The sequence below is a fragment of the Prionailurus bengalensis genome, chromosome B4, assembly GCF_016509475.1.
Source record: "Prionailurus bengalensis isolate Pbe53 chromosome B4, Fcat_Pben_1.1_paternal_pri, whole genome shotgun sequence".
Taxonomy (NCBI): Eukaryota; Metazoa; Chordata; class Mammalia; order Carnivora; family Felidae; genus Prionailurus; species Prionailurus bengalensis.
In genome coordinates this window covers 45023303-45035366 of record NC_057358.1, presented here as the reverse complement: position 1 = coordinate 45035366, position 12064 = coordinate 45023303, and the positions used below count along the sequence as shown (strand labels likewise).

At 43.1% G+C, this 12064-nt stretch overlaps 1 protein-coding gene across 1 annotated transcript in view; it reads left to right on the top strand.

Moving 5' to 3' along the window:
- Positions 1 to 769: 769 nt before the first annotated feature.
- The window catches only part of STYK1 (serine/threonine/tyrosine kinase 1), a 47066-nt gene continuing 35771 nt past the window's right edge, over positions 770 to 12064 (top strand). The window contains exon 1 of the mRNA XM_043565033.1: positions 770 to 1113. The gene's annotated coding sequence lies outside the window, so the exon portion shown is untranslated. The remainder of the gene's footprint in view (positions 1114 to 12064) is intronic.

The following is a 12064-nucleotide window of genomic DNA, read 5'->3' as shown; positions in this document are numbered from 1 at the left end:
GCAAGAGAGAGTGAGAGAATGTGATAAGGAGAGGGGCAGAGAGAGAGAGGGAGACACAGAATCCGAAGCAGGCTCCAAGGCTCTGAGCTGTCCACACAGAGCCCGACCGGGGGCTCGAACCCACAGACCGTGAGATCATGACCTGAGCCAAAGTCGGACACCCAACCGACTGAGCGACCCAGGCGCCCCTCAGAGAGCTCACCTGCAGTAGAGAAGCCTCTAAAGAACTAAAGAACCTCAGTGTGTAAATTTATTGCACCCATATTACATTGCCCCTACCTTCTTTCTGTTCAGGTACCCTTTTCTGTTTGATATGCTATCGGTCCTCAACAAACTGGTCCCCTACTTCAGTTATCTGTGACCCGCGTTTCTTTACCAGAACTTGTATTAAGTGTTAGTATCCAATTTGGAATTACTTCAGCTGTGTATTTTCTTCAGTGTTTCCTGTGATTATAAATGCCACGTGAGCAGGTAATAGAACTACTACTGTTTATGCTACGTCCCTAGAAGAGAGCCCAGAATGTATTTAGACAGTATGTGCTAATGACCGATTACCTACTGACAGTTTTGTTTCCACTTATTCCTTCGCGATTTCCCAGCAAAAGCTTGAGGTGGAGATTATCCCAGGAGAGGACTCATCAAGCTCAAATTGTCCTCGAATCCGGACTATTGCAAGCACCGACGAAGGCTGCTGCTATGAGGTCGGACATGAGGTGGCGCTGTTGCGCTTTATCATGACTTTTTTTTTTTTTTTTTTTTTTTTTTTTTTTACCTGGCCTGCCGTCTCCCTCACAACGGACCATGTAGCGATCTCTAGAGGAGGAACACAGTAAGCAGAACAGCAGCAAGTGCAGCTTTTACAGCTTCGGCAGAGGTTTCCTGCTGGCTGGTGCGCGGTGAGTCCCGGAAACCTCAGTTGCCCGCAGACTTCCCCTTGTGGGGAGCCCGCCCCAACTCCATCCTTTGCGGGCGGCCACGCCCCACAGTGGGAAGGAGGGACTGAAAAGCATTTCCTTGAGGCTGGCACACCTTGTCACATCCAAACCGATCATTTTCTACCCCCCTGGCTGGGCCGGTTCCATCTGAGAGCAGAGTGGCCGGAGGAGGGACACGGTAGTGAACTGGGGTTCAGGGGTAGGGGGGGTGGGAGGTGGATAGCTTGGGCGTTTGGGAGGGAAAGGGGGGAGAAGGCCAAGAGTGGGAAGGTTGTGAGAGGCGGTTCGAATTTTATCTGAACGGGCAATGATCACCAGGTGAACGAACCTGTATTTCTTTGGAAGGAACATCTTGTGGATTTTGACTTTTATGTTTTTATGATTGTACGATGTGACATGCTGTTCCGTGTTGACCGGATTTTTGCTTTCTTCTGAATTTGTCTTCTCTTTTTCTGTGTCTCTTTCCCTTCTACCTACCTGTCAATGTCATCCCCATTTGTCTCCTTTTTCCCTTTCATTTCTTTTTTGAAAAAAGATTTTTTTAACATTTATTTATTATTGAGAGACAGAGAGACACAGAGCACGAGCAGGGAAGGGGTAGAGAAAGGGGGAGACACAGAATCCCAAGCAGGCTCCAGGCTCCGAGCTGTCAGCACAGCGCCCAACGTGGGGCTCGAACTCACCGACCGTGAGATTGTGATCTGAGCTGAAGTCCCTCGCTTAACTGACTGAGCCACCCAGGCGACCCTTTGGTTTCTGTGACTGTGGCATCTTTCTGTTAGGAATCCCCATGCCATCTGAGTTTCTCAGACATTTCAGACCAAGCTTTCTTCCTGCTACTTAGCGAGAACCATCAGTGGTTGTGGGAATCAAGCACCAGAGCTCCTGTAATGTGCAGCTCACACACACACAGTGAAATGCACCTGGAAATGGTGACTTCGACCTGATTGACCCTCCTCAGTACTCCTAACACTCAGCGAGGGGCCATCTGGGTCTTTCAGTGAGACATGGGGAGATACCATTGATCCTTGAACATCCCGGGTTTGAGTTAGGTGGGTCCACGTATGCATGGATTTTTTCAATAAGTACAGTACAGTACTGTAAATGTGTTTTCTCTTCCTTACGATTTTCTTAATGGTGCTTTCTTTTCTTTAGCTGACTTCATTCTAAGAATCCAGCGTATAATACGTGTGATATGCAAAATATCATACGCATACAGTGTTGCTCGATTGTTTATGTTATTGGTAAGGTCGACTGTAGGCTATTAGTAGTTAAGTTTTGGGGGAGTCAGAAGTTTTACCCCTGTTTTCTGCTGCACAGGGGATCGGTGTCGCTAAACCCTGTGTTGTTCAAGGGTCAACTCTACGGGCATACTTTGGACATATTGTGGGTTTGCCTTCAGACCGCTGCATTAAAGTGGAATTAATATTGGAATGAAGTGAGTCAGATGAAATTTTTGGTTTTCCAGTGCAAACAAAAGTTATGTTTAGTCTGTACTGTAGCCTGTTAAGTGTTAATATGTCTACAAAAGCCATGTGTATACCTTAATTAAAAATTCTTTCTTTCTTTCTTTCTTTCTTTCTTTCTTTCTTTCTTTCTCTTTCTTTAAAAATGTTGATTTATTTTTGAGAGACAGAGACAGAGTGTGAGCAGGAGAGGGGCAGAGAGAGAGGGAGACACAGAATCTGAAGCAGGCTCCAGGCTCTGAGCTGTCAGCACAGAATCTGACGCGGGGCTCGAACTTAACAAACAGCGAAATCACGACCTGAGCTGAAGTTGGACGCTTAACTGAGTGAGCCACCCAGGCGCCCCCCAAATACTTTTTTTTTCTAAAAAAGGCTGTCATCTGAGCTTTCAGAGAGTCATAATCGCTGATGGCAGACCACTATAACGAATACAATAATAATAAAAAAGTTTGAAATATTGTGAGAATTAGCCAAAATGTGACCCAGAGACACGAAATGAGCAAGTGTTCTTGAAAAAAAAAATGCAAAGTTGCTACAAACTTGCCATTTGTAACAAAACAAAACAACCTGCAATACCTGTGAAGCACAATAAAACAAAATGCTTTAGGACCACATGCCTGTGTTGCTTCCGTGAAAATCATACACTCTTTCTTTAGTGCCTTCATCGCTATTAGCTTGCTAGGGCTGCTCTAACAAAGGGCCACAAATCGAGTGGCTTAAGCAACAGAAATGTATTGTCTCACAGTTCTGGAGGCTGAAAGTCTAAAATCAACAGCCATGTTGCTTCTCTCTGAGCGCTGGGAGGGAAGGATCTATTCCAGACCCTTTGCTTTGGCTTGTAGATGGCTGTCTTTATGTTGGTATGGCATTCTCCCTGCATATGAGTCTGTCTTCAAATTTCTTTCTTTTTATTTATTTATGTATTTATAATGTTTATTTTGAGAGCACGTGTGCATAATTGCAAGTGGGGGAGGGGCAGAGAGAGGGAGAAAGAGAGTCCCAAGAAGGTTCCGAGCCACCTTTTGAGACAAAGAGAGGGAGAGAGACAATCCCAAGCAGGCTCTGTGCTGTTAGTGGAGAGCCCGAGGCAGGGCTTGAACCCACAAACTGTGAGATCATGACCTGAGCCAAAACCAAGAGACTAACGCTCAACCGAGCCACCCAGGTGTCTCCAAATTTCCCCCTTTTTAAAGGACATTGGTCATATTGGATTAGCGCCCACTTTAATGACCTCCTTTTATGTCTCTATTCCCTCTGTTAAAGACTATTTCCAAGTAAGGTCACGATCTGCGGTACCGGAAGCTAGGACTTCAGTGTATGAACTTTGGGGTGGCACACTTCGATCTGTAACAGTTCCTTGTTCTTTCATTATGTACATACTCAGAGTGAGTTGAGTGTCGCACAGAGAGTTTTGTGATTCTACAGCTCTGTTTTATTTATTTTTTAAATTTTTTTAGTGTTTATTTCTGTTTATTTCTGAGAGAGAGACAGAGCATGAATGGGGGAGGGTCAGAGAGAGAGGGAGACACAGAATCTGAAGCAGGCTCCAGGCTCTGAGCTGTCAGCACAGAGCCCGATGCGGGGCTCGAACCCACAGACTGTGAGATCAGGACCTGAGCCGAAGTCTGAAGCTCAACTGACTGAGCCACCCAGGCGCCCCACTACGGCTCTGTTTTAAACTGAGGGTGTTAGTTTCCTATTGCTGCGGGAACAAATCATCCCACATTTGGTGGCTTAAACCAACACAGGTTTTTCTCTTCCAGTTCTGGAAGTCAGAAGTCCAAAAGGGGTTTGCATGCCTTCTGGAGGCTCTAGGAGAAAATCACTTTGCTTGCCTTTTTTTCAGCTTCTAGAGACTGCTTTCCTTCCTTGGCTCAGGACTCTCTTCCTCTAGCTTCAAAGCCACATCAAGTGTTTCTCACAGTTCATTTGCCGGCAGTGACACCTGTGCCCTCTTCTTCCGTATTCAGGGTATTTATGATTACATCAGACTCACGGGCTAATCTAGAATAATCTCCTCATTTTAAGGTCGGTGGGTTAATTCCACCTGCAATCTTCATTTCCTTTTGCTATTTTAACACTATTAAAAACTAATATATTCGGGGCACCTGGGTGGCTCAGTTGGTTAAGCATCCGACTTTGGCTCAGGTCATGATCTTGCCGTTCCCGAGTTTGAGCCCCCCATCAGGCTCTGTGCTGACAGCTCAGAGCCTGGAGCCTGTTTCAGATTCTGTGTCTCCCTATCTCACTCTGCCCTTCCCCCACTCACTCTTTGTCTCTCTCTCAAAAATAAATAAACATTAAAAAATTAAAAAAAAGAAACGAATATATTCATAGTTCTGGAGATTTGGACATAGATGTGTTTGAGGGGCCACTGACAGCCACACTGAGCTTTGAATAACTGGGTTTTCTTTATTGGGTTTATTGTCCTGTTTTCACTCTGAAGGATCAGTGTTTTGCTTGCTATGTGTAGCAAGGAACTTTATATCCCTTTTATAAGAGAAAACCAGCATCCTGTCTAGTGATAGAGCTAAAAATGTGTTCCCATTGAGCAGAAACCTGGGTAGCATGATGCTTCTATCGAATACTATTAAAAACGACTCCCCATCCCTTGCACTTTTAGCATTACAGCTTAATTCTTTATACCCAATTGATTTGTATACGTTATTTTTTCATAAAAATGTCTTTCTAGGGGCGCGTGGGTGGCTCCAGGCGGTTAAGCGTCCGACTCTTGGTTTCAGCTCAGGCTATGATCTCACAGTTCGTGGGTTCAAGCCCCTCCCTGGGCTCCACGCTCACAGTGCAGAGCCTGCTTGGGATTCTCTCTCTGCCTTTTTCTCTGCCCCTCCCCTGCTCTGTCTCTCTGCCTCTCAAAATAAGTAAATAAATAAACTTAAAAATAATTTCTTTCAGATCCAATGTTATTTTTATAGGTGAATTTAGCTGTGTACTTATCGAACAGCCGTATGAATTTTGACATGTGGGCAGATGCTGCTTTAGGCACAAGGGACATAGCAATGCAGAAAGGAGCTGGGGTCCTTAAATTCTTGTTGTTGTGAAGGTGTCCCTCTCACTTCCTTCTCGTCCTTCCCCCCCCAGTCTCAATTCCCCACCACATCCCTGGCTTTAGATGTGGCTACTGCTCTGTGCCTACGTCTGGGCTGTACTAACGAAGGACCTAAGGAAGGAAATTGGCATGCCCTCGAGGAAACTACCAACTGTTTGGGAAGAAGCAGATAATAAGCAAGCCAATGAAGCACTGAGTCAGCTGGTTGGGTATTCAATGCTCTGTATTAGCATATCACCTCTTGGACATGGTTTCTAACTGGGAAAAATGAAAGTAGAAGGGAATAAGTGCACACATACCAAAAAAAAAAAAAAAAAAAAAGTGCTTGCACAGACATCAGCGTAGACCAGAATGAGTCCTGTCTTGAGTCCAGGGACCTGAAATCTGGTTCAAGTGCTTGCACCCTTTTTGCAAGCAAAGAACAAGGGACTTACTTCAGTGTCCTTCATTATTATTATTATTTTGTTATTATTATTGTTATTATTTCCTCTCTTAACAAATGAAGGGTTGAGGTAGACTGGGAAACCTCCGGGGATTCTTCCTAGGCTTAAAACAAAATGAGTCTTTTATTTTTGAATTTCTCACAGTTTCTCTGAGTTTCCGAAGCCGAATAATAATGAGGGGGCAGGTTCGAATTCAGCTGGGGAGATGGTCACCTCTGGGCCAGAAAGGAAACTGGGGATGGGGTGCAGGGGTTTCTATCCATCCCTTGACTTCAGCCTCCTTTCCTGAAGGTACTCTTACCCGTTCAGCTCAGGTGGCCTTCACTACTTTTCTCCTGTCTACAAGGCCAGCTGAATTGGGCGGTGCAGATTCCTGCCGCCTCATGTTGTGCATGCCATTTCCTAAGGGTGAATTTTCAGGGAACAGAAGCATCTCCCTAGGCTCATGCCTCCTTTAACCCTCACCAGTCTCTGTTGTGGCCCGCCTTCTAAGAATCGTCGCCACCCACAAGTCAGCCAACCATCAAGTCAATACAGCTAATTCTCAAAAATGGCCATGATCAAATCAACTTGAAGACAGTGATTGCATGTTTCAAACCTGCACTTTTAAGATTTTTATGAACTAAATTACTGGCAAGAATTATAAATGAGAAAGGAAACCTGTTTTAATTTTCCTTCTGTTACAGCCTCAGCCATAGTAAACTGCCCCATCAGTATATATTGTAGAGCAGTGGTTTTCAATGTTGGCAGGTAACAAAATAGAAATATGGTGCTATTTCCAGAATACTGATCTAAATTAAAATTATGACATGTATATAATTCTAGGCTCTGTCAGAAATCTACTAAGAACAAATTGTAGCAGATGCTGTAGGGTAAGAAAAAAAAGTATGTTTCAAACTGTACATTGTGGCCATAGGTAAATTTCAATAATACACATTTACACAAAATACACAATACACAATTACATTTACACAAAATACACAATACACAATTACATTTACACAAAATACACAATACACCATTACACAAAATACACAATAATACACAAATAATACTCGTATTTTAAGCCAATTAGCTTTCTAGAGAAATCTTCCAAATTATTAGCTTGTGTCTCATCAGTTTTTTTTTGTTTTGTTTTTTTAGTGTTTATTTATTTTTGACACAGAGAGAGAGAGAGAGAGACAGAGCATGAGCAGGAGAGGGGCAGAGAGAGGAGGAGACACAGAATCTGAAGCAGGCTCCAGGCTCCAAGCTGTCGGCACAGAGCCCAATGCAGGGCTCGAACTCACAGACCGTGAGATCATGACCCGAGCTGAAGCCAGACGCTCAACCGACTGAGCCACCCAGGTGCCCCGTTGTCTCATCAGTTTTGAGTGATTTAGCCAAATGCACTGTATTGTTGGGTAAATGCAGAGTTTTGTGTTGAACAACTCTAGGAGACACCATCTATTTTCTATTCATATTATGCTATCAACTCAATGTTGAAAAACATCTGCCAAAGACGATAATTTGGAGTTTGGAGAAATTGATCCACAGCTCTTCTTTTCTGACAGAACTCTCTATCCAAGCCACCCCCAGTTGGTGTCCTTTGGGTCAACTTCTCCAAAGTCCCTCTTACGTCAGATGGGGCTGGCTTGCCTAAGTCCAGGCCTCAATCTAGTGCTCCTTCTGGCCAGTTAGAGACTAAAGAAGCAGGAAAGGACTTGATTTATCTGAGTAGTAGAAGTGACAGGCTTGCTTCTGGTTCAAGGAAGGAGGAGGAGGCGAAAGAGAATGCCAAATATTTACCTCCATTACCTTGTTTTCCATCAGATTCATAATCAGATTCCGCAAATCCAGCCAGTCTGGTCTGAAGCTGTCCTGCGTCCTACCTCTGTGGTCCTTCCTCGTAGGTCTCCATGCCCGATTCCTTTAGCGTTGCTGGGGGCTGATCATTAAGTGTGAGTCAAAATGGATTCTGGCAGAGGAAGAAGAAAGAAGCAGAGTATCCCCTAAAATATTCGTAAAGCCCGGAAGTGCCAACAATTAAAAACACAGCCAGAATGTGAAGTCTCGAGTCTTCAACCTGGGGCATGCATGGGGTAGAGATTTCCAGAGGCTCATCCAGACACATAAAGAGCCCACAGACCTGGCAGGCAGAAGAAACTATGAAAGTGTATGCACATTATGAACTGTACAAACTGGGATCTTTTTCCTTACCCTCATCCCTCCAAACCCCAACTGGAAAAAAGGGGGATCAAATATGCAGCCAGCCTTATGAAGGGTGGAAAATTGTAGGGAAGGAGCACTAGGTGGAGATTCAAGACACGTAAGAGTAGTCTTAGCCTGAGTGTTAACTGGCTGTTGGAAGATACCTCAGTCTGTGCCTGAGTTTGCTCATCCATAAGTTATGGAGGTGAGGGTTTTTTTTGTTGTTGTTGAGTTCAAACGGCTCTTCCGGTTGTTTAGGATTCTGTGGCATTGGTGGAGCACGTGTTGCATTTCAGAGTGTGCTTGTCAGGCAGAATAAGCAATGGAAGGCAGGTTGCTGTTTTCATTGTTTCTGTAGCAGCGAGTATGGCCCAGAGGAAACAGCAGTGGTTACTTAATTTGCAGCATGGGGATAAAATGGCTTTTGGGGGGCGCCTGGGTGGCTCAGTGGGTTAAGCGTCCAACTGCAGCTCAGGTCATGATCTCACACTCCGTGAGTTCGAGCCCCGCGTCGGGCTCTGTGCTGACAACTTGGAGCCTGGAGCCTGCTTCAGATTCTGTCTCCTCCTCTCTCTGCCCTTCCCCTGCTCATGCTGTGTCTCTCTCGGTCTCAAAAATAAATAAAAACATTAAAAAAATGGCTTTTTGATATTGAGAGTCGAAATTGTTGTATCTTCATCCCTTCTTGAAGCCCAGGCATCTCTGCTACCACCAAGTGACCTTGATTTCACTCCTTGTCCTTGTCCTCACCCACATTCCACTCTTAGGATGAGTTAATAATGGATTCATGATGAAGGGGTTTCATATCCGATTAGGTCTCTGATTTATCTTCTGACCCTAGGCGAGTCCCCTTTTCACTCAGACCTTAGTTTCCACATAATGGAGTTGCTAAGGGAGCCATGGATTATTCTGAACTGGTTTTCTATTATAAAAATGAAGATGGGGCACCTGGCACTTAACTCACTTGGTTAAGCATCCAACTTCAGCTCAGGTCATGATCTCGCAGTTTGTGGGTTTGAGCCCCACGTCTGGCTCTGTGCTGACAGCTCGGAGCCTGGAGCCCGCTTCAGATTCTGTGTCTCCCTCTCTCTCTGCCCCTCCCCTGCTCACGCTCTGTCTCTCCCTCTGTCAAAAATAAATAAACATCGGGGCGCCTGGGTGGCTCAGTCGGTTGAGTGTCCGACTTCGGCTCAGGTCATGATCTCACAGTTTGTGGGTTCGAGCCCCGCATCAGGCTCTGTGCTGACCGCTTGCTCAGAGCCTGGAGCCTGCTTCAGATTCTGTGTCTCCTACTCTCTCTGCCCCTCCCCCGTTCACGCTTTGTCTCACTGTTTCTCAAAAATAAATACATGTAAAAAAAAATTAAAAAATAAATAAACATCAAAAAAAATTAAAAAAAAATGAAGATGGGGCACCTGGGTGGCTCAGTCGGGTAGGCGTCTGACTCTTGATTTTGGCTTAGGTTATGATCTCATGGTTTGTCAGTTCGAGCCTCGTGTTGGGCTCTGCACAGACGGAATGGAGCCTGCATGGGATTTGCTCTCCATTTCTCTCTCTGCCCCTCCCCCACTTGTGTGTTCTCTCTCTCTCAGAATGAATAAATAAACTCTAAAATCTATCTATCTATCAATATATATAGATATATATCTACATAACTATATAACTATATAACTATATATAACTATATATAACTATATATCTATATAACTATATAACTATATCTATCTATCGATATATATATAGATATATGTCTATATAACTATATAACTATCTATATAACTATATAACTATAGATATAACTATATCTATATAACTATCTATAGATAGTTATCTATCTATCGATATATATAGATATATAGATATATATATCTATATATATAGATCGATATATATCGATAGATCTATATATATATATCTCTCTATATATATCTATATAACTATATATATCTATCGATATATATCGATCTATATATATCTATATATATAGATCGATATATATCGATAGATCTATATATATATAGATCTATATATATATCGATAGATAGATAACTTTGAGAAATATACCAATTCTATAGGATTGGGAAAAAAGAAATATTAATAAGCCAAATGTGACTTTATAACTATCTGTAAAGCATCACTTCTTCAGCACATCACATTTATCTTTCCAAGTCTGCTCTCCTTGGGCTGATATTGAAATTGATTTTTTTTAATTCACTGAGTTAGCACTGACCACGGAATGGAGGCAAGCTGACTTCAAAACCAAAGTATGAGCTTACGTTATCTACAAACAGATGGGCAATAAAGATTTGATAAGTATCAGCAAGGTTGCAGGTTGTGGGTTTATAGGTATTCAAAAACTATGTGAGATAAGTCACTCACCAAAAGGAGTTGAACGCTGGGCTAGAACTCTCTGTGCTAGATGGAGGTCCTTATAGTTTTACATGTGAGTTACGGGATTTAATGGTGGTATTAGGGACTGCTCCTTTGCACCTCTCATTTAAGCTCAATCGATAATATTTTGGGTGCCCAGGGAACAGTGTTCTCCATAGGTTTGATGTGCAGAAGCATTTATGGATAGGAATTTAGAGATGTGACTCTGGGTACCAGAGTTTTACCAAATTCATGGCAATGTGAGGAATCAGATGAACTCGGGCCCGTCAAAGAAAATAAACTGGGTGCTGATGCTAAGAACTACAAAATGTGCTCTATAGTGTGTGTCTTTATCCAAACATGAGAAGGATCAGAAGTGGCCTTTTAGTAAGCTATGGTACCATGTGTAAATAGCATGTCTGGCCAGCCTCTAGCAGGCATGTCTTGTCCAACCTGTTCTAGAATGGACCTTCTCAGAGACAGAGCATTCTGTGACATTGCCGAATCATACACAAATTCCGGTTTAACCTTTAGAGGCCATGGAACTGTATGTCATCATCAACAACAAATGAGACTTGCACACTGAAAACTACAAAATATCATTGAAAAAATTAAAGAGGATCTAAGAAGACTTAATATCGTTAAGATGGTATACCCTCTCAATTGATCTGTACAGTCAATGTAATCTCTACCCCAATTTTTTTTTTTACAGAAATGGCCAAGCTGATTCTAAAATGCACATCGTAACATGAGTGTCTTAAAATATCCAAAACAGTCAAAAAGAGATCAAAGATGGAGGAGTCATGTCTAATGATTTAAAAACTCACTAAGTTTTTTTTTTTTTAATTTTTAATGTTTATTTACTTTTGAGAGACAGAGCATGAACAGGGGAGGGGCAGAGAGAGAGGGAGACACAGAATCCAAAACAAGCTCCAGGCTCCGAGCTGTCAGCACAGAGCCCCACGCGGGGCTCGAGTTCGCAAACCGTGTGATCACGACTTGAGCCCTAGTCAGATGCTTAACTGACTGAGCCACCCAGGTGCCCCTAAAAACTCACTAAGTTTTAAAACTAAGTAATTAAGACTGTGTACTATTGGCATAAAGATAGACATATAGACCAATGGAACAGAATTGAGGGTCCTGAAACAAACTCATACCTATGGCCATTTGATTTTCTTTTTTATTAAAAAAATTTTTTTTAATTATTTTTCTTTATTTTTGAGAGGCAGAGAGAGACACAGCGTGTGTGGAGGATGGGAAGAGAGAGAGTCAGACACAGAATCCAAAGCAGTTCCAGGCCCTGAGCTGTCAGCACAGAGCCCAATGCGGGGCCTGAACTCATGAACCATGAGATCATGACCAGAGCCAAAGCCGGACGCTCAACCGACTGAGCCACCCAGCCGCCCCGGCCATTTGATTTTCTATACAGTGCCAACACAATTCATTGTGCAGACGCACTGGATATTAACATGCAAAAGAATGAAATTGATTGCCTACTTCACAACATTTGCAGAAATTAACTCAAAATAGGTCAAAGATCTAAATGTAAGATCTAAACTCATTATTCAGCCATAAAAATGAATGAAGTACTGA